Here is a 23,276-nt window from a genome sequence, read left to right on the forward strand (position 1 = left end):
CCATTTGCCATATTACAGATGCCTCCAGGAATATCAACCCTGTTACACACTTTAGAGTCATTGGCATATAGGCAAACCTTCCCTACCAAAACTTCCCCTTTATTTCCTTAAAAAAAATTAATTCAGGGGAAATGTTCTCCCCCCCCCTTTTTTGTATGTTGGTCTTGTAAATATGTAAATATATAAATAAATAAAATAAAAATCTTTCCTTCAAAAATAAATTTAAGGAAAAATGTTTCCCCATTCTCCCTACTTTTTTTATATGTTGGTCTTGTAGATATTTTGTCCTCGAAGAGGGGGGCATACAAATCTAAATAATAATAATAGTAATAATAATAATAATGATAATAACAACAATAATAACAATAATCACAATCCCCGGGGACAGCAGAATTGAGGCGAAGCAGCTAGAGAAATTAGTGAAATACGAATATCTAAAAATCGAGCTGCAACGACTATGGCATAAGCCAGTGAAAGTGGTCCCAGTGGTTCTTGGCATGCTGGGCACAGTGCCAAAGGATCTCAGCGGACATTTGAAAACCATCGGAATTGACAAAATCTCCATCTGTCAGTTGCAAAAGGCTGCTTTACTGTGATCGGCAAATATAATTCGCCGCTACATCACGCAGTCTTAGGTGCTTGGGAAGCACCGGACTGGTGATGAAATACGAAATCCAGCATAGTGATCTCTTTTGCTGTGTTGTATTGACATAATAATAATAATCCTAGGTGTTTGGGAAGCGCCCGACTGGTAATAAAATACGAAATCCAGCATAGTGATCTCCTTTGCTGAGTTGTATTGACATAATAATAATAATAATAATAATAATAATAATAATAATAATAATAATAAATCTAAACTTGGTAAGCTAAGTAGCATCATATTTCACTAGGCTCACTTGAAGAAGTCAGTTGCTAGAAGTTAAAAACTTTTTGATATTTGATAGAATTTGTACAGTGAAAACATCTTGCAAACTTAGAGACGGGACAAGAGAGCTTTTCTGCCGCTATCATGAGATGGCAGTCAGAAAGGCAGAATCTCTGCCAGAAACGTGAGGAGTTAAAACCATCGAGTACTGAATTGCTAGAAAAGATCAGAGAGAGAAGAAACGCAGCACTTCCTTTTCCGGAAGACTGATGGCGGGAAGGTAGCCTGCAGAGCGGCTTTTGTGGTCTTCCGAGGATCGAAGCAGCAGCTGGTAGGTGAGTTGAGGGCAGGTGGAAGTAGAGTCCGGGAGCGAGTTGGGCTGTTTGGTTTCCTCCACGGTCTGGAAGCAGAGAAGCAGCCGGGCTGAAACCTGTCAGCTGCTGCAGGTTCCTCTCCTGCCCAAATATAAGCCCACTGGTGCTGCACGCTGTTAAACTGGTGGCTGCAGTTTTCTGCTAGTGGGAACAATGAAAATGCCTCTTTCAAGTTAAGGTTGATTTTTTGAGAATGGCTTCCCTGCAGAGGTTGTGGGTGCGAACTTAGATCAGCTGATGTGCAACGGAAGAAACCATGTTAAGCTTGTTATATATTATTTGTTAACCAAACTAATTTATGAGTAGAAATAATAGATTTAAAGATATATTTGCTCCCAACCAGTATATTATGTTCATAGAAGGCTTCATTTTAACAGAAGGCTACAATTGTTTGCATATTTCTTTGGCTATAAATGCCAACTAGCAGTGGAATATACTAAATATCTTGCTAAATATTGGTCTAGTCACTAAAGTATCATACATTTGCTGATTCCTCCAGTTCAAAGTTTGGAAATGTAAATTAGAATATTACTTAATGTTCAATTTTATAAGAGCGCTGTTTTAAGAGAACTGTCTGAGAGAGCTTATCTACAATTTTGGTCAGGAAACTATCTTTACTGCCCAAAAGCAATATCAGTAAGTCTTACTAAGCCCAACATTTATTACAAAAGCGAGTAAAGTTTGTGACAGTTTCCATCATTTTCCAACCATATTTGATGGGGTGGGGTTCCTACTGTTTTGAGCCTGGAAGTGAACTCTGTGGCATCTCACTATGATACTATGCGGTATTCCAAGTATAAATGCAGTATGGAATGCAATATGGAATACTGCATTTAGTTTTGATCACCACAATGCAAAAAGGATGTTGAGACTTTAGAAAAAGTGCAGAGAAGAGCAACAAAGATGATCAGGGGACTATAAGCTAAAACATATGAAGAATGATTGCAGGAACTGAGCATGGCTATATTAATTGAAAGAAAGACCAGGGGAGACATGATAGCAGTGTTCCAATATCTCAGGGGTTGCCATAAAGAAGAAGGAGTGAACCTATTCTCCAAAGCACCTGAAGGCAGGGCAAGAAGCAATGGGTGGAAACTAAACAAGGAGAGAAGCATCTTAGAACTAAGGAGAAAATTCAGCTGACTTGCATCTTAAGGAGGTACAGTAACTTCACATTTGAAGTATGTGGAAAAATTCAGAATATTAGTTTCCCAATTCATGTAAACATAATGATCTCTGTGCCCAACTGTTTCAGGATCTGATAAACAATGGAAGTACACAGGAGCTTACACAGAGAAATAATGTTGAACAAGTTATCCCTTAGTGCAGTACATAACCAATTAAGTATGGTGATAGGAATAAAAAAGATAATTCATAAGAATAAAAGGCAAACGTGTTCGACAAGGAGGGTTGCTCTTAAGGCCAAATTAAAAGTGAAAAGGAAACATAATAAAGTATATCTCCAGCATGACCACATTGTACATATTTTCAACAAGAGCTTTAGTAAGTAAGTTTTACTTTGCAAGATGTAGAACAATAGCTCTCTATATGAAATATGAAATAAATACTCCATATTAACACTGTCTATTCCTTATTAAAGCACGGGCAATTTGGCATTTCATGACAATAACAGTTATTGTTTCTATTGTATCGTAACTCCCATTAGAGACCAAAATAATGAGCCATTCTTTAGCCAAAAGGGGAAATAAGTGGAGCAGGGGGGGGAAAGCAAATTAAGTAAGATTGTATTGAATTGCTAGAAAAGATCAGAGAGAAGAAACACAGAACTTCCTTTTCTGGAAGACTGATGGGGGGAGGTAGCCTGAAGATTGACTTTTGTGCTCTTCCGAGGATCGAAGCAGCAGCTGGAAGGTGAGTTAGAAACATAGAAACATAGAAGACTGATGGCAGAAAAAGACCACATGGTCCATCTAGTCTGCTCTTATGCTACTTCTTGTATTTTATCTTACAAGGGATATATGTTTATCCCAGGCATGTTTAAATTCAGTTCCTGTGGAGAAAGTAGAAAAGTTGAGGGCAGGTAGGAGGAGAGTTTGTGACAGAGTTGGAAGGGACCTTGCGGGTCTTCTATTCTGACGCCCTGCACAAGCAGGTGACCCAATACCATTTCAGACAATTAGTTAGTTCTTAGTTGTCAGGAAAATTCTCCTTAATTAATTGTAGGTTGCTTCTCTCCTGGATTAGATTCCACCCACTGCTCCTTGTCTTGCCTTCTGCTGCACTGCAAAATAGGTTGATCGCATTCTTGGCCCTTCAACTATTGGAACATTGATATTAATCCTTCTTTCCACTAGACTAGACATACTCAATTCCTGCAACCCTTCTTTATATGTTTTAGCCTCAAGCCCCCTACTGCTCTTCTCTGCCCTCTTTATAGAGTCTCAACACCTTTTTGAAAAATATGGCAATCAAAACTAGTTGCAGTAATCCAAGTGTGATCTTACCAAAGCATTATAAATTGATACTAACACTTCACATGATCTTCATTCTAGCCCTGTGTTAAGGCAGCCTAGGATTGCATCAGTTTTTGTGGCCACTGCATCACACTGTTGGCTCTTTTTAGTTGATTGTTCACTATGGTAGGACTTCAAGATCCATCTCGCAATTACTGCTATTGAGCCAGGTTTTTCGTGTGCAACCTCTTTTCTTTTCTCCACTGAATTTCATTTTGTTGGATAGGGCCCAGTGTTCAAATCTATCAAGATTCTTCTGTATATTGAGTTTGTCTATTGGGGTGTTGGCTATTCCTGCCAGCTTAGTGTTATCTCCAAATTGTCCTCTGGGAATTTGGTGGAATATAAGTACAAACAAACAATGAGTTCCCATTGTAGTCATTCATTGAAATTATTCATGAAGATATTGAAGAATACTGAGATTAACATAGAGCCTTGGTGTACTTCACTGCTTACTTCCCTCCATATAGATGTACAGTGGTACTTCTACTTACGAACTTAATTCGTTCCGTGACCCGGTTCATAAGTAGAAAAGTTCGTAAGTAGAGGCAATTTTTCCCATAGAAATCAATGTAAATGATTTTGAATAATGCGAATAATGCGTGCAAACCCATCCCAAAACTCACCCCTTTTGCCTTATTACTGCCTGCATTCTCATCTTTTTTCGGGGGGTGGGGCTGGGGGGGCGTAAAGACTGTGGAGGCTGCCCGGAGAGAACCTCATGGGTGGATTGAAATGTGCGGGAAGCTGCCTGGCGGCTTGCCAGCCGGCAGGGCTTCCACCCTCCTTGAAAGTTTTCCATGACAGTAGCAGGCAAAGGGGAATCTGGAGGAGTCCCTTCAAGGCGCCCAAAGCAGCGGGTTTTAATTCCTCCTACCTTCCATCCCCGCGGACCCTTCCCGATGCCTCCCTGCCAACCGCCAAGGAAGAAGTTTTCGGAGAGGGGCAGCATACAAATCTAATAAATAATAATAATAAATAAATAAAAAGAAGAAGAGAGCCGAAAAGTTGTGAGGGGTGGTAGAAGGACCCGCGTGAGGAACTAGAAGGAAACCCGTGGAGCAGGGTGAAGAGAGCCAGGCAGAGGAGGAGGGTGCAAGGCAGGGTTTATCCCCAGCCTTGATCCCGAAGGCCAATCCGTGAAGTGAGCATCGGAGTCGCTGCGGTCTTTTGGGGAGCGCTCCATCAGAGACTTCTCCATGTTTTCACTACTAAAGGCTTTGGTGCACAAAAGCCAAGGACGGTTGCTCCCTTTTAGGGAGAGGGACTTGGACTGAACGACTCTCCATTGGAGTTTTTGCCGGTCCATGGTGAGAATCCGGCACTACGGCAGGAAATGTGTTGCCCCCGCTGTGTTCTGGCTTCCATGTTTTTTAAATTATCAATGAGTCATCTGCTGGGTGGGTTGTTTCCAGATTCCAGCTACCACCATTCCGGCTGCCATTAATATGTGTATCGTTAGGTAATAATTATCTTGGCCCAATTTTTTATCTATGATTCCTAGAAGAAATGCTTTCGATTTCTTATTTATTTTGACTTTAATTATGTCCCTTATCCATTTTTGTATTTTGGTCCAAAATTTCTTGATCGATGGACAAGTCCACCACATAAGATAATAGGTTCCCATATTTTCTTTACGACTCCAACAATGTGGCTTTAATCTAGAATACATTTGGGCTAATCTTGCGGGAGGGAGATGCCATAATCTATAACACGTTTTGTATAAGCTCTCCCTATAAGTCAATTTCATCAATTTATAATTTTTAGGCTAAGTTATGTCCAAAATTTTTGTTCCAATTGTGAATATTAGTTAGAAAATTGGAAAGGAGATTCGTACGACCCCCACCCTCCTTGCCTTCCGTAACAGTCTGAAGACGCACTTATACCGCCAGGCCTGGGGCCATCAGAACTCAATGAATGTGTTGAGAGAATGTAACATGAATAGAATGATTGTTTTTTATAGGGTGTTTTTTGGGGGGGGTGTTCAATTTTAATTAAATCAAGAGGCATAAACGATAATGACTATTTTTGGAATTTAAGTTATAGCATTTAATTAGGAAGAAAGTGGACAATTACAGGTGGTAGACCCAGGCAACAAAAATAGGAGGAAGGAGGCAGCATTAGATCAAAAGTAGATGTACCCGGAATAATATATTAAAAATATAAATATATATAAAGGGAAAGATATGTTTAAGAAATAGCTCTGATGTTGACATGATTGAAACATTTATATATGTTAAAGGGTTAAATAAAGTCCAGGAGGGAAGTGTTTTTAATAGGAAAGTGAACACAAGAACAAGGGGACACAATCTGAAGTTAGTTGGGGGAAAAGATCAAAAGCAACGTGAGAAAATATTATTTTACGGAAAGAGTAGTAGATCCTTGGAACAAACTTCCAGCAGACGTCGTAGATAAATCCACAGGAACTGAATTTAAACATGCCTGGGATAAACATATATCCATTGTAAGATAAAATACAGAAAATAGTATAAGGGCAGACCAGATGGACCATGAGGTCTTTTTCTGCCGTCAGACTTCTATGTTTCTATGTTGAAATGAAGTTAAGGCTTCTGAATTGATAGTCTGCTAACCATAAAAGGGAGTAAGAGGAAGTAGAAAGGGAAGTAGGAAAGAGGTAGAGAAGGAGAAAGAAGGTAGAGGGAAGAGAGGGAGATAAAGGGAGGGGAGTAGTATGAAATATAGAAGGAAAGCAGACTGGAGATAAAAGTATGAAAGGAGAAAACCAAGGATATATGTTTATGATATTTCGGATAGAAATATATAACTGGATGTCTCGGTAATATGGTATATGTACGAATGTTTGTGTAAGTTTGGTGAAAAAAATAGAAATTATTAAAAAAAATAAATGAGTGACCACACATATTTTTGACGTCAAGAATATAAGTGCTGGAAAAGCTCCAGGGATTGTGGGGAAATGCAGATATTGCAAATGACAGCTGATTATGCACAAGAAGATCCACACGGGAGAAAAGTCTTGAAAGTGCTCCCAATGTGGTAAATTCTTTAGTGAGCATGGCAACATGGTGATACCTCAGCGGAATCGCATGATGTAAGAGTGTCCAGATTGTGTGAAAGTTTCATTGGAAGGCCTCACCTCATGAGACAACAGAGGACTCATATATGGGGGGTAAATGTTCCCGCTAATATTTTTTCGGTGTGGGCGGAAAAGTATAGTGTCTGAGTGGCATAGAAGTATAAATAAATAAATAAATAAATAAGCAAATAAATAAGCAAATAAACAAACAAACAAATAAAAATTAAATTAAATTTAAAAATTTAATTTAATTTAATAATTTAATTTAATTAAAAATTAAATTTAAAATTAAATTAAATTAAATTATTAAATTAAATAATTAAATTAAATTAAATTAAATTAATCTCCCCCCTGCCTCTGTGTGTGTGTGTTTCTATGTGAACTCTTGAACCATTTCCAAAAAAAAGGTGAGGGCTGGGGTTTTTTTTCTCTGTTATTATTTAAGTGCTTTTTACCATATGCTTTAAATCAAGAGTCACTTCTCTCTCTGTTTCTCTCTCTTTCCTGTCATTCTCTGCCTCATTTTCTCATTTCTCTTTTTTTCTCCCCTTTTTTCTATCATTTCTCTCTCTCCCTTCCTTCCACTCTTCTCTCTTTCTTGCTTTCTCTCTCTCTCTCTGGCTGGCATTTTGTCAGACTTTGAAGACATAGATTTTCTCCATATGTGTTTGTGTGTGTAGGTGGGTGTGTTTGTTTTTTTATTCAATCCATATACACTGTTTCCCCGAAAATAAGACATCCTGAAAATAAGTCCCACAGGGCTTTTCAGGACATGCATTGAAATAAGCCCTGTCCTGAAAATAAGCCCCCTCCCCAATACTTTCTGGGGAAAAGAGGAACATGCTGGGAAGTGTTCTTTCCCTGGCGGGGACTCTTTTACACAAGAAAGTGAGAGAAAGCGAGAGCAGGTGTGCAAACACCCGCAGGACTATCTCGGCTCATATGGGCTCTGCGTACATCATTTTGAAATGCGCTCCTCCCTGTGAAAAACAGCAGACAACCTTCGAAGCCTTCATCGCAGGCAGGAGCATGTTTCAAAATTCTGCAGAAGGCAGCTCAGAGCAGCCAAACCAGTTTAGCAAGTGAGGGAGTCAGAGAAAAGGTGCAGAGCCAAAAGCGAGGGCGACAGGGACCTCTGCTTCTCAAGCCCTGGGCTCATCTGGGCTCTGCCTATGTTAGTTTGAAACGCCTCCTGCTTGCTCGCCGGCTCAGGTCTTTTCATCCACCACCTGTCTCCTTCAGATGGGGGATGCAGGCAAGGGCGGTGCATTTTAATGCCCTGCAGGACATTGATCCTCCTCCGCCTCCTAATATCGGGGAAAGGAGGAGGGGGAAAAAACTCTCGCAGGCTGCATAAGGTATCTGAGCTGAGAGCCAAACTTCTAGTTGGGCTGAGCTGCGCTTCCTTCCTTGCCAGTACAGTGGTACCTCATGATACGAACTTAATTGGTTCCAGGAGGAGGTTCGTAAGGTGAAAAGTTCGTAAGACGAAACAATGTTTCCCATAGGAATCAATGTAAAAGCAAATAATGCGTGCAAATCCTTCAGGAAAATCCCAAACTTTAGAAGGGAGGCGAACAGAGGGCAGGGAGGAGCAGCTAAAGGGGGCGGGTGGAAGAAGCAAGGCTAGGCTAAAGGGTGAGTGGGAAGGAAGAAAGGCAAGGGAGGCGCCCCTCCCTTTTCTTTCTTCAAAAGACACCCTTTCAGTGCCTCTGCAAGCACGCTGTTCTCTGCAAAGTCTTTCCCCCTCCAAGCCGCCCCTCCCTTATATTTCTTCAAAAGACACCTTTTCAGTGCCTCTGCAAGCACGCTGTTCTCTGCAAAGTCTTTCCCCCTCCAAGCCGCCCCTCCCTTTTCTTTCTTCAAAAGACACCCTTTCAGTGCCTCTGCAAGCACGCTGTTCTCTGCAAAGTCTTTCCCCCTCCAAGCCACCCCCCCTTTTCTTTCTTCAAAAAAGGGGGGGGAAAGAAACCCCTTCATCCCAGCAGCAGCGGCTTGGGTTCATAAGGTGAAAATAGTTTGGCAGAAGAGGCAAAAAAATCTTAAACACCAGGTTCGTATCTCGAAAAGTTCGTTAGAAGAGGCGTTCGTAAGATGAGGTACCACTGTACTTGAGTTTAGCAGCTCTGTGTGCCGGTTGGCTGGTCTCTTTAGGAAATAAAAGCTTGAAAAATACAGAAACTCTCCTCATGAGGTTAAGCAATTAACAACTTTTCGCAGTGAGAAGAGTTTCTCTACCGTGCAAGGGTTTTTTCTGTAAAGAGACCAGCTGAGAGATACACAGAGCTGCCAAACTCCAGTACCGGTAAGACACCTGTCCCGCGCCCCACCCCCTTGGTGATCTGCTCCGCCCTCCCAGCCACCCCAAATTGTGTCTTATTTTCAGAAGGAAACAGCATCTACAATTATATAATCTATCCCTAGCATTTCAAGATTTATTTGATGATAGTCCTTTGTATTGCTGAGAAATCTTGATTGACCCGATTAAATCTCTAACTATTTTATAAACAATTAAAATACTACTTTTCTTTTAATCTTACAGACAAAGAGAATGGCAATAAGAGCACTCTGGACAATTGTAAATAAGAACCAACGTTGAAAAGGGAAGAAAATCAAGCGGAAAATCAAAATATTACCATTTTGTTCAGAAAACCATACAATTCCTACAGCAGCTGTTACATGAGAGAGAAAATCAAGACAGATTTCAAACTCGAATAAGCAGATTAAGAAGAACTCAAGGAAAGGTTACATGAAAAGTCAAAGGAGATTATTTTTCAATCAGAAAACAATGAAATATCTGGAAGTCAGTGAGGAGGAAAAGGTCAATAGTAAAATCATGTAGAGAAGACAGGAATGAAAGCCTCTCCCACCAATAAACAAAGCATTGCCCATATTTTTGGTGACCTCAACTGTGGAAAAGCAACATAAATTTTCCTAATGTTGGAAACAAAGAGATAGTAAATCATAGCTGTTTTTGCAATGAGGAGCTAGACATGCGAAAAGCATACGTATTATCTCAATGTAGCAAAAACTGGTCGGAACAGCTCCCTTGTGATTCATGGAAGCAACCACACAAGAGGGAAACCACAAAAGTGCTCCCTATGTGCTAAGTACTTTAGTGAACATGGCAACATGGTGGAATACCAGAAGACACACATGGAAGAGAAAACATATGACTGTGCAGATTGTGTAAATGTTTCTTCAGAAATTCTCAGGTCATGAGACACTAAAGGACACACACGAGAATAAAAGGATTTGAACATCCTTTTCTGTGAGAAAGATTTCAAAGAGAGAATTCCAGTCTGCTGAACTACCAGACTCGCAAAGAAAACATTTGAATGTGCTGAGTATGTAAAAAAATTAGTAGTAATTTCAGTCATGAAACACCAGAGGACTCACACAGGAAAGAAATCATTTAAATGTCCTGACTGTGGGAAAAGTTTTAGTGATAGTTCCAAGCTGGTGGAACACCAGAGGACTCACACAGGAGATAAACCCTTTGAATGTCCTGTGTGTGGGAAAAGTTTTAGTCAGAATTCTGACCTGATGAAACACAAGAGGACTCACACAGGAGAGAAACCCTTTGAATGTCCTGACTGTGGGAAAAGTTTTAGTCAGAATTCCGGCCTGGTGCAACACCGGAGGACTCACACAGGAGAGAAACCCTTTGAATGTCCTGACTGTGAGAAAAGTTTTAGTCATAATTCTGACCTGGTGAAACACCAGAGGACTCACACAGGAGAGAAACCCTTTGAATGTCCTGTCTGTGGGAAAGGTTTTAGTCAGAATTCTGACATGACGAAACACAAGAGGACTCACACAGGAGAGAAACCCTTTGAATGTCCTGACTGTGGGAAAAGTTTTAGTCAGAATTCCAGCCTGGTGCAACACCAGAGGACTCACACAGGAGAGAAACCCTTTGAATGTCCTGACTGTGAAAAAGGTTTTAGTCAGAATTCTGACCTGGTGAAACACAAGAGGACTCACACAGGAGAGAAACCCTTTGAATGTCCTGACTGTGGGAAAAATTTTAGTCAGAATTCCAGCCTGGTGCAACACCAGAGGACTCACACAGGAGAGAAACCCTTTGAATGTCCTGACTGTGAGAAAAGTTTTAGTCAGAATTCTGGCCTGATGAAACACAAGAGGACTCACACAGGAGAGAAACCCTTTGAATGTCCTGACTGTGGGAAAAGTTTTAGTCAGAATTCCAACCTTGTGCAACACCAGAGGACTCACACAGGAGAGAAACCCTTTGAATGTCCTGACTGTGGGAAAAGTTTTAGTCTGAATTCCAACCTGGTGCAACACCAGAGGACTCACACAGGAGAAAAACCCTTTGAATGTCCTGACTGTGGGAAAAGTTTTAGTCAGAATTCTGACCTGGTGAAACACCAGAGGACTCACACAGGAGAGAAACCCTTTGAATGTCCTGACTGTGGGAAAAGTTTTAGTCAGAATTCCGACCTGGTGCAACACCAGAGGACTCACACAGGAGAGAAACCCTTTGAATGTCCTGACTGTGGGAAATGTTTTCGTCAGAATTCCGACCTGGTAAAACACAAGAGGACTCACACAGGAGAGAAACCCTTTGAATGTCCTGACTGTGGGAAAAGTTTTATTCAGAATTCCGACCTGGTGAAACACCAGAGGACTCACACAGGAGAGAAACCCTTTGAATGTCCTGACTGTGGGAAAAATTTTAGTCAGAATACCAACCTGGTGAAACACCAGAGGATTCACACAGGAGAGAAACCCTTTGAATGTCCTGACTGTGAGAAACGTTTTAGTCAGAATTCTGACCTGGTGAAACACAAGAGGACACACACAGGAGAGAAACCCTTTGAATGTCCTGACTGTGGGAAAGGTTTTAGTCAGAATTCTGATCTGGTGAAACACAAGAGGACTCACACAGGAGAGAAACCCTTTGAATGTCCTGACTGTGAGAAAAGTTTTAGTCAGAATTCCGGCCTGATGAAACACAAGAGGACTCACACAGGAGAGAAACCCTTTGAATGTCCTGACTGTGGGAAAAGTTTTAGTCAGAATTCCAACCTGCTGCAACACCAGAGGACTCACACAGGAGAGAAACCCTTTGAATGTCCTGACTGTGGGAAAAGTTTTAGTCAGAATTCCGACCTGGTGCAACACCAGAGGACTCACACAGGAGAGAAACCCTTTGAATGTCCTGACTGTGGGAAAAGTTTTAGTAAGAATTCCGACCTGGTAAAACACAAGAGGATTCACACAGGAGAGAAACCCTTTGAATGTCCTGACTGTGGGAAAAGTTTTAGTCAGAATTCCGACCTGGTAAAACACAAGAGGACTCACACAGGAGAGAAACCCTTTGAATGTCCTAACTGTGTGAAAGGTTTTAGTGATCGTTCCAGCCTGGTGCAACACCTGAGGAGTCACACAGGAGAGAAACCCTTTGAATGTCCTGTCTGTGCGAAAAGTTTTAGTTGTAATTCCAGCCTGGTGCAGCACCAGAGGACCCACACAGGAGAGAAACCCTTTGAATGTCTTGTCTGTGGGAAAGGTTTTTGTCGTAATTCCAGCCTGGTGCAACACCAAAGGACTCACACAGGACAGAAACCCTTTGAATGTCCTGACTGTGGGAAATGTTTTAGTCAGATTTCCAAACAGGTGCAACACCAGAGGACTCACACAGGAGAGGAACCCTGCAAATGTGCTGTGGGAAAGGTTTCAGCGATAGTTCCAGCCTTTTGAATCACAAGAGGACTCACACAGGAGTGAAACCCTTTGAATGTCCTGACTGTGAGAAACATTTTTGTCAAAATTCCACCCTCGTGATATACCAGAGGACTCACACAGGAGAGAAAGCCTTTGAATGTCCTGACTGCAGGAAAAGTTTTAGTCAGAATTTCATCTTGATCAGACACCAGAGAACTCACACAGATGAGAAACCCTTTTAATGTAGGAAAAGTTTTAGTCGTAAGTTCAGCCTGGTGAGAAACCTTTTGAATGAACTGATTGTGGGAAAAGTTCTAACCTGGTGCAAAACCAGAGGACTCATACAGGAGGAAAACCCTTTCAATGTCCTGATTGTGGGAAAGGTTTCAGTCATGATTCCCATCTCATGGTACACCAGAGGACTCATACAGTAGAGAAACTCTTTGAATGTCCTGATTCCTGGATTGTTGCATCCCTCTCATCCTTGACACAAACTGTTTCAACTCCTACCCTCAAAACGTTGCTACAGAGCACTGCACACCAAGACAACTAGTATAGTTTTTCCCCAAACACCATCACTCTGCTAAACAAATAATTCCCTCAACACTGTCAAACTACTTACTAATTTTGCACTTTCCTCCCTCTATTGACTGTATGACTGTAACTTTTTGCTTGTATCCTTAAGATTTTTATTAATATTGATTATTTCTTCATTTCTTATTTGACCCCTAAAATCATTAAGTGTTTTATCTCCTGATTCTTGACAAATGTATCTGTAATGTACACTGAGAGCATATCCACCAAGACAAATTCCCACTTGGGCAATAAATAATTCTATGAATATTCTTATTGTTGGAAAGGTTTTAGTCATAATTCTAGCCTTATGAAACACCAAAGGACTCACACAGGAGAGAAACACTTTGAATGTTCTGGTTGTGGGAAAGGTTTCAGTCTTATTTCCCATCTTGTGATATACCACTGATGTTAAAAAAATTATGAAAGATTATAAATCTGGCAACGGGCCTGGAAAAGCGGGAACAGCTGGATCTGGAGCAGGAGGATGAAGCGGAGAATCAGGATTTACTGAAACAAGTAGGGAGCCCTGAAACACGGGATGTACACGAAGAGGTAGTCAGGCAATAAATCACTGGATTGATGACCTTTTTGACAGGCAAACGTTTTTTTAAAAAATTCTCTCCAATCAGAAATACAATATAAAATACCAACAACATCAAATTGCATCACAATAAATCAATTTTGAGATTACGGTGTACAAATCCAATGCTACCTCCTTTATTTTCGATATCTGGACAAAAATAGCTTACATTATACTAATAAGCTATTAACTAATACACTTTTTAAGCTGTTCCTAATTTTGATCACCTCTAATTGATTTGGCCGTAATATTTCAAATTTCTCCATATTAATTTTCATGTACATTTATTAACCTTTTTAATAGTAAATGCCCTTTAAAATAAAAGAATCTATGAATAACCGCCCCCCCCAAAAAACCTTCCAATAATGAATTCAAGGGGGAAAAGCCAAATAGTATACAGTGATCCCTCGATTTTCGCGTTCCCAGACTGCCCGCGAAAGTCAAATTTCCGCGAAGTAGAGATGTGGAAGTAAAAACACCATTTTTTGCTATGGACAGCCAAAAACTATGCCCGCGCACCCTTTTCCAAGGCCGGGCAAGGAGCCGGGATTGAAGTTGGGGGCGGGGAGCGACAAAAGTGCGGATTGTTTTGAATGTCGGCCGCCCCCACCCCCCCAGCGCCTCCGGCCCCCTCGCCGCTACCCCCCCGCCTGGCCGATCCGCCCCTCTCACCAGCTTTCTTGGGGCATGGGTCCTCCTGCAGCAGCGCTGGTGGCTACAGCTTGTCGTCCTCATTCGGCCGGTAGCCGCTCTAAGCGCTTTGAGAATGCCCGCCCCTATCGCAGTCCCTTAGCTGAGAGCGCTTTCGTCCCAGCTGTTAGCGAGGGGGCTGCAGGAGAGGCGGGGCAGGTGTTCTCACACAGAGAGAGCAAGATACAGAGCGAGATAGAAAGGAGAGAGGGAGAGAGAGTAAGGAAGAGAGAGAGCAACAGGGGGGAGAGTAGAAGGTAGAGAGAGAGGGAAATGATAGAAAAAAGGGGAGAATAAAAGATAAATGAGAAAATGATTGAAGCTGAGAATGACAGGAAAGAGAGAGAAGTGACTTGGTGATGACGTATGACGTCATCGGGTGCGAAAAACCGTGGTATAGGGAAAAAAATGTGGATTATTTTTTAATTAATATCTTTTCAAAAACCGTGGTAGAGCCGTTTCGCAAAGTTTGAACCCACAAAACTCGAGGGATCACTGCATTGTGAAATTAACCAAATTAATAAACCTAATTAATAATAATTCCTTTCAATAGGAAGTATAAAGAGAAAAAATAAAGATTTAAACTTAAAAGGTTAGAATAAAGGAAAAGGGGAGGTGAAAGAAGAAAGCGCAGTAAGAAAAAAATAAATAAAAAGGATCTTTCTTCTTGCCAACCTCCCATGTAAATCCAAGTAACACTATCGTAGCTTGCAGAACTTTATGGTTTGCAAATGGACCAATAAAATCCTCCAACCCACTCTACACCATATCCCTTTAAATCCAGTGACATAATAAACTCATCATAACCTCCATTATCTATAGCAGCGGACCCCAAACTACGGCCCGGGGGCCGCATGCGTCCCGCTGAGGCCATTTATCCGGCCCGCGGGTGAGTCTGTCAGCCTGGAGAAACCCCCATGGGCTTTGAGCCCCGCCCGGCTTCTCCGGCTGTGTCCAGGGACCACGCCAATGTCCCCTGTAAGGTATGCTGCCACGCACACAAAAACAACCCCCCGTGCAGTCTTTTCCAAGGCCGCACTGGGGAGATGGGCATTGGAGTTGGGGCGTTGAGGGACAAGAAAAGTGTGGGGAAGTCTTGCACCAGGGAAGGTTCACACGCACCTATGCGCGCGAGCTCCCGATTCCACTGCCAGCCTGCCCTACACCTGGGGGTGGGTGGGGAGGCTGAGCACTCCAACGCAAACTTTAAAGAGGCTCAGCGTCTCCCTCTCCTTCCCCACCGCCGAAGGAAGGAAGGGGGAGAAAGGGAGAGAGAAAGGGAGGGTGGTTATGGGTGATTTCAACATGTCCGACATTGACTGGAATATCCCCAGTGCCCTTACATGCAAAAGTAAGAATATAATAGAGGCCTTTACAGGAGCAGCTCTGGCACAGCTGGTAAAGACACCGACTAGAGGGGAGAATATTCTAGATTTAGTTTTTACGAATGGGAATTGGGTTTCAGAGGTTAAAGTGGGAGAAAATTTAGGTTGCAGTGACCACCTATGTTTGTGGTTTGATGTAAAAATCTGATTGTGAGCAATCCTATACTGCAACCAAACTATTGGATTTCAAAAAAACAAATTTTAATGCAATGGGGGAATATTTAAATAATGAATTAAAGGGCAGGGATAAAATGGCAGGAGCGAGCACCCAGTGGACTGTATCTCTCGAAAACGTCCAAAGATATTTCACCAGAAGAGCCCTTCACTCCTCCACTTGAAACAGAATACCCTACGAAAATAGACTAACTATCCTGGATCTTGAAAGCTTAGAACTGCGGCGCCTAAAACACGATTTAAGTATTGCCCACAAGATCATATGCTGCAACGTCCTTCCGATGAACGACTACTTCAGCTTCAACCGCAACAACACAAGAGCACACAACAAATTCAAACTTAATATTCACCGCTCCAAACTTGACTGTAAAAAATATGACTTTAACAATCGATTTGTCGAAACGTGGAACTCATTACCGGACTCAACAGTGTCAACTCCCAACCCCCAACATTGCTCCCTTAGACTCTCCACGATTGACTTCTCCAGGTTCCTAAGAGGCCAGTAAGGGGCGTATATAAGTGCACTGATGTGCCTATCGTACCTTGGCCAATTGTCTTTCCTTATCTCATATATCATATATATTCTCTCCTTATCTCTCTCTCTCTATATATATATATTATATATATATATATATATCATATATACTTATATATTCTCTCCTTATCTCTTATATCATATATATTCTCTCCCTCCCGTCTACTTCTCTTCTTTTTTACTTTCTATCTTTATATATATTACTTAATGTCTATTCTCTTCCATATATATTGTATATTGGACAAGGAATAAATAAATAAATAAATTTAAAAAGGCCATCTTAAAAGCCACTAGACTGTATGTAAGGAAAATAACTAAAGGTAAAAGGAAGAAGAAACCGCTATGCTTTAGCAATGATGTAAGGGCTATAGTCAATGAAAAAAAGTCTGCCTATAGGACTGAGGATTGGAGAATGGCCTGTGTTGTGCCTATCCACAAGAAGGGCAGTAGAGAAGAAGCTGGTAAGTACAGGCCAGTTAGCTTGACATCAGTTATAGTTAAAATGATGCAGACTCTACTCAAAAAGAGGATATATCAGCACCTAAAAAACAATAACTTATTGGACCCAAATGAGCATGGCTTTACTGAAGGCAAATCATGTCAGACTAATCTCATTGATTTCTTTGACTATGTCACAAAGGTGGTGGATGAAGGTGGTGCCGTGGATATTGCCTATCTGGACTTCAGCAAAGCCTTTGAAAAGGTTCCACATAAAGAGCTGATAGATAAGTTAGTGAAGATTGGACAATTGCTGGATAGTTCAGTGGATTTGCAGCTGGCTGAAGCATAGACATCAGAGAGTTGTTGTTAATGGCAAGTATTCTGAGCAGAGACAAGTTACAAGCGGTGTGCCACAAGGGTCTGTTCTGGATCCTATTCTTTTTAATATGTTTGTGAGTGACATAGGGGAAGGTTTGGTAGGGAAGGTTTGCCTATTTGTTGATGACTAAAGTGTGCAATAGGGTTGATATTCCTGGAGGCCTCTGTAATATGGCAAATGATTTAGCTTTACTAGATAAATAGTCAAAGCAATTGAAACTGCAGTTTAATGCTTCCAAATGTAAAATAATGCACTTGGGGAAAAGGAATCTTCAATCTGAGTATTGTATTGGCAGTTCTGTGTTAGCAAAAACTTCAGAAGGGAGTAGTTATGTATGTATGTATGTATGTATGTATGTATGTATGTATGTATGTATGTATGTATGACATATTTTTGCTGAATATTTAAAATTAAGGGAGACTAGGATAACTAATATTTAAAATTAAGGGAGACTATTTCAGCCTTGTTCTGGCCTCATCAGCTAGCCATACCCTTACTGGGATTTGATCCTGGGGCCTCTGTCTTGTAAGGCAGAGAATTAACCTCTAGGCCACTAGGTGTGATCCCTTTTGCTTTGTACCAGGGAGGGACTATATGTTTTTCCTGTTGGATCACCCTGGTATATTGAAGGAATGTCACAGTTTCTTTTTGGCTCTAGACCCAACCCAGGGCCATTTCAAGGGAGTTAATTTATTCATAGCCAACAAATGTGGTGTCACCAGCACTCTATACATCAGGATCACAATCTCCCTCTTCCTGCTTGTTATACTTCTAGCTATACAGCCAAGCATTCTACTTGCTTTCCCTACCACCTGATCACACTGTTCACCCATTTCGAGACTGATAGAAATCACTATCCCTAAATCCTTTTCTGAAGTTTTTGCTAACACCGAACTGCCAATTACAATACTCAGATTGAGGATTCCTTTTCCGCAAGTGTATTATTTTACATTTGGAAACATTAAACTGCAGTTTCCACTGCTTTGACCACTTATCTAATAAAGCTATATCATTTGCCATATTACAGATGCCTCCAGAAATATCAACCCTATTACACACTTTAGAGTCATTGGCATATAAGCAAACCTTCCCTACCAAAACTTCCCCTTTATTTCTTTATAAAAAATTAATTTAGGGAAAAATGTCCCCCCCTTTTTTTTATGTTGGTCTTGTAAATATGTAAATATATAAATAAATAAAATAAAAATTTTTAAGGAAAAATGTTTCCCCATTCCCCCTCCTTTTTTTGTATGTTGGTCTTGTAGATATTTTGTCCTCGGAGAGGGGGGCATACAAATCTAAATAATAATAATAATAGTAATAATAATAACAACAACAATAATAATAACAATAATCACAATCCCAGGGGACAGCAGAATTGAGGAGAAGCAGCTAGAGAAATTAGTGAAATACGAAGATCTAAAAATCGAGCTGCAACGACTCTGGCATAAGCCAGTGAAAGTGGTCACAGTGGTACTTGGCACGCTGGGCACAGTGCCAAAGGATCTTAGCGGACATTTGAAAACCATCGGAATTGACAAAATCTCCATCTGTCAATTGCAAAAGGCTGCTTTACTGTGATCGGTAAACATAATTCGCCGCTACATCATGCAGTCTTAGGTGCTTGGGAACCGACTGGTGATGAAATACGAAATCCAGCATAGTTATCTTGTTTGCTGAGTTGTATTGACATAATAATAATAATAATAATAATAATAATAATAATAATAATAATAATAAATCTAAACTTGGTAAGCTAAGTAGCATCATATTTCACTAGGCTCACTTGAAGAAGTCAGTTGCTAGAAGTTAAAAACTTTTTGATATTTTATAGAATTTGTACAGTGAAATCATCTTGCAAACTTAGAGATGGGACAAGAGAACTTTTCTATCATGAGATGGCAGTCAGAAAGGCAGAATCTCTGCCAGAAACGTGAGGAGTTAAAACCATCGAGTACTGAATTGCTAGAAAAGATCGGAGAGAAGAAACGCAGCACTTCCTTTTCCGGAAGACTGATGGCGGGAAGGTAGCCTGCAGAGCGGCTTTTGTGGTCTTCCGAGGATCGAAGCAGCAGCTGGTAGGTGAGTTGAGGGCAGGTGGGAGGAGAGTCCGGGAGCAAGTTGGGTTGTTTGGTTTCCTCCACGGCCTGGAAGCAGAGAAGCAACCGGGCTGAAACCTGTCAGCTGCTGCAGGTTCCTCTCCTGCCCAAATTTAAGCCCACTGGTGCTGCACGCTGTTAAACTGGTGGCTGCAATTTTCTGCTAGTGGGAACAATGAAAATGCCTCTTTCAAGTTAAGGTTGATTTTTTGAGAATGGCTTCCCTGTAGAGGTTGCGGGTGCAAACTTAGATCAGCTGATGTGCAAGGGAAGAAACCATGTTAAGCTTGTTATATATTATTTGTTAACCAAACTAATTTATGAGTAGAAATAATAGATTTAAAGATATATTTGCTGCCAACCAGTATATTATGTTCATAGAAGGCTTCATTTTAACAGAAGGCTACAATTGTTTGCATATTTCTTTGGCTTTAAATGTCAACTAGCAGTGGAATATACTAAATATCTTGCTAAATATTGGTCTAGTCACTAAAGTATCATACATTTGCTGATTCCTCCAGTTCAAAGTTTGGAAATGTAAATTAGCATATTACTTAATGTTTAATTTTATAAGAGCTCTGTTTTAAGAGAACTGTCTGAGAGAGCTTATCTACAATTTTGGTCAGGAAACTATCTTTACTGCCCAAAAGCAATATCAGTAAGTCTTACTAAGCGAAACATTTATTACCAAAGCGAGTACAGTTTGTGACAGTTCCCATCATTTTCCAACCATAGTTGATGGGGGGGGGGGGGGGGAGAGAGTTTCCTACTGTTTTGAGCCTAGAAGTGAAATCTGTGGCATCTCACTATGATACTATGCGGTATTCCAAGTATAAATACAGTATGGAATGCAGTATGGAATACTGCATTTAGTTTTGATCACCACAATGCAAAAAGGATGTTGAGATTTTAGAAAAAGTGCAGAGAAGAGCAACAAAGATGATCAGGGGACTAGAAGCTAAAACATATGAAGAATGGTTGCAGGAACTGAGCATGGCTATATTAATTGAAAGAAAGACCAGGGGAGACATGATAGCAGTGTTCCAATATCTCAGGGGCTGCCACAAAGAAGAAGGAGTCAACCTATTCTCCAAAGCACCTGAAGGCAGAACAAGAAGCAATGGGTGGAAACTAAACAAGGAGAGAAGCATCTTAGAACTAAGGAGAACATTCCGCTGACTTGCATCTTAAGGAGGTACAGTAACTTCACATTTGAAGTATGTGGAAAAATTCAGAATATTAGTTTTACAATTCATGTAAACATAATCTGTGCACAACTGTTTCAGGATCTGGTAAACAATGGAAGTACACAGGAGCTTACACAGAGAAATAATGTTGAACAAGTTATCCCTTAGTGCAGTACATAACCAATTAAGTATGGTGATAGGAATATAAAAGATAATTCATAAGAATAAAAGGCAAACATGTTCGACGAGGAGGGTTCTCTCAAGGCCAAATTAAAAGTGAAAAGGAAACATAATAAAGTATATCTCCAGCATGACCACATTGTACATATTTTCAACAAGAGCTTTAATAAGTAAGTTTTACTTTGCAAGATGTAGAACATATATTAAATATGAAATAAATACTCCATATTAACACTGTCTATTCCTTACTAAACCACGGGCAATTTGGCATTTCATGACAATAACAGTTCTAGTTTCTATTGTATCATAACTCCCATTAAAGACCAAAATAATGAGCCATTCTTTAGCCAAAAGGGGAAATAAGTGGAGCAGGGGGGGAAAGCAAATTAGGTAAGATTGTATTGAATTACTAGAAAAGATCAGAGAGAAGAAACACAGACCTTCCTTTTCTGGAAGACTGATGGGGGGGAGGTAGCCTGAAGAGCCACTTTTGTGCTCTTCCGAGGATCGAAGCAGCAGCTGGAAGGTGAGTTAGAAACATAGAAACATAGAAGACTGACGGCAGAAAAAGACCACATGGTCCATCTAGTCTGCCCTTATACTATTTCCTGTATTTTATCTTACAATGGATATATGTTTATCCCAGGCATGTTTAAATTCAGTTACTGTGGAGAAAGTAGAAAAGTTGAGGGCAGGTAGGAGGAGAGTTTGTGACAGAGTTGGAAGGGACCTTGCAGGTCTTCTATTCCGACGCCCTGCACAAGCAGGTGACCCAATACCATTTCAGACAATTAGTTAGTTGTTCTTAGTTGTCAGGAAAATTAATTGTAGGCTGCTTCTCTCCTGGATTAGATTCCATCCACTGCTCCTTGTCTTGCCTTCTGCTGCACTGCAAAATAAGTTGACCCCGTTCTTGGCCCTTCAACTATTGGAACATTGATATCATGTCACCCTTAATCCTTCTCTTCAATAGATTAGACATACTGTACAGTGGAACCTCGACATACGAGCAGCTCTACTTACGAGCTACTCGAGATAAGAGCTGGGAGGGGAGCGACATTTTTGTTCGCCTCCCGAGCTCACATTCGGGATACGAGCGCCAAGGAGCTGTCTCCTGAAGCCGAACGCTAACTTCCGCATTCGGCTTCAGGAGACAGCTGCGAAGCGGCGCGCGTGTTTTAAAACGTGGCAGCCGGCCTGGGGGGCTCGGGGGGAAGCCCCCGAGCCCCCCAGGCCAGCTGCGACGTTTTAAAACACCCGCGCCGCTTGGCAGCTGTCTCCTGAAGCCGAATGCTAACTTCCGCGTTCGGCGGCAGCGGTTTTTTTTTGTTGTTGCACGGATTAATTGACTTTACATTGTTTCCTATGGGAAACAATGTTTCATCATACGAGCGTTCCGACTTACGAGCCTCCTTCCGGAACCAATTAGTCTCGTAAGTCAGGGTTCTACTGTACTCAATTCCTGCAACCCTTCTTTATATGTTTTAGCCTCAAGCCCCCTATTGCTCTTCTCTGCCCTCTTTATAGAGTCTCAACACCTTTTTGAAAAATATGGCAATCAAAACTAGTTGCAGTAATCCAGGTGTGATCTTACCAAAGCATTATAAATTGATACTAACACTTCACATGATCTTCATTCTAGCCCTGTGTTAAGGCAGCCTAGGATTGCATCAGTTTTTGTGGCCACTGCATCACACTGTTGGCTCTTTTTAGTTGATTGTTCACTATGGTAGGACTTCAAGATCCATCTCGCAATTACTGCTATTGAGCCAGGTTTTTCGTGTGCAAGCTCTCTTTTTTTCTCCACTGAATTTCATTTTGTTGGATAGGGCCCATTGTTCAAATCTATCAAGATTCTTCTGTATATTGAGTTTGTCTATTGGGGTGTTGGCTATTCCTGCCAGCTTAGTGTTATCTCCAAATTGTCCTCTGGGAATTTGGTGGAATATAAGTACAAACAAACAATGAGTTCCCATTCTAGTCATTCATTGAAATTATTCATGAAGATATTGAAGAATACTGAGATTAACATAGAGCCTTGGTGTACTTCACTGCTTACTTCCCTCCATATAGATGTACAGTGGTACTTCTACTTACGAACTTAATTCGTTCCGTGACCCGGTTCGTAACTAGAAAAGTTCGTAAGTAGAGGCAATTTTTCCCATAGAAATCAATGTAAACGATTTTGAATAATGCGAATAATGCGTGCAAACCCATCCCAAAACTCACCCCTTTTGCCTTATTACTGCCTGCATTCTGATCCTTTTTCGGGGGTGGCTGGCAAGGGCGTAAAGACAGTGGAGGCTGCCCGGAGAGAACCTCATGGGTGGATTGAAATGTGCGGGAAGCTGCCTGGTGGCTTGTCAGCCGACAGGGCTTCCACCCTCCTTGAAAGTTTTCCATGACAGTAGCAGGCAAAGGGGAATCTGGAGGAGTCCCTTCAAGGCGCCCAAAGCAGCGGGTTTTAATTCCTCCTACCTTCCATCCCCGCGGACCCTTCCCGATGCCTCCCTGCCATCCGCCAAGGAAGAAGTTTTCTGAGAGGGGCACCATAAAAATCTAATAAATAATAATAAAAAATAAAT

At 41.2% G+C, this 23,276-nt stretch overlaps 1 pseudogene; it reads left to right on the top strand.

Annotated features, from left to right (window-relative positions):
* The first annotated feature begins 1,135 nt into the window (after positions 1 to 1,135).
* Positions 1,136 to 23,276, top strand: part of LOC139160058 (zinc finger protein 271-like) — a 30,416-nt pseudogene continuing 8,275 nt past the window's right edge.

This window comes from Erythrolamprus reginae, chromosome 2, assembly GCF_031021105.1.
Source record: "Erythrolamprus reginae isolate rEryReg1 chromosome 2, rEryReg1.hap1, whole genome shotgun sequence".
In the NCBI taxonomy this organism is placed as follows: domain Eukaryota; kingdom Metazoa; phylum Chordata; class Lepidosauria; order Squamata; family Dipsadidae; genus Erythrolamprus; species Erythrolamprus reginae.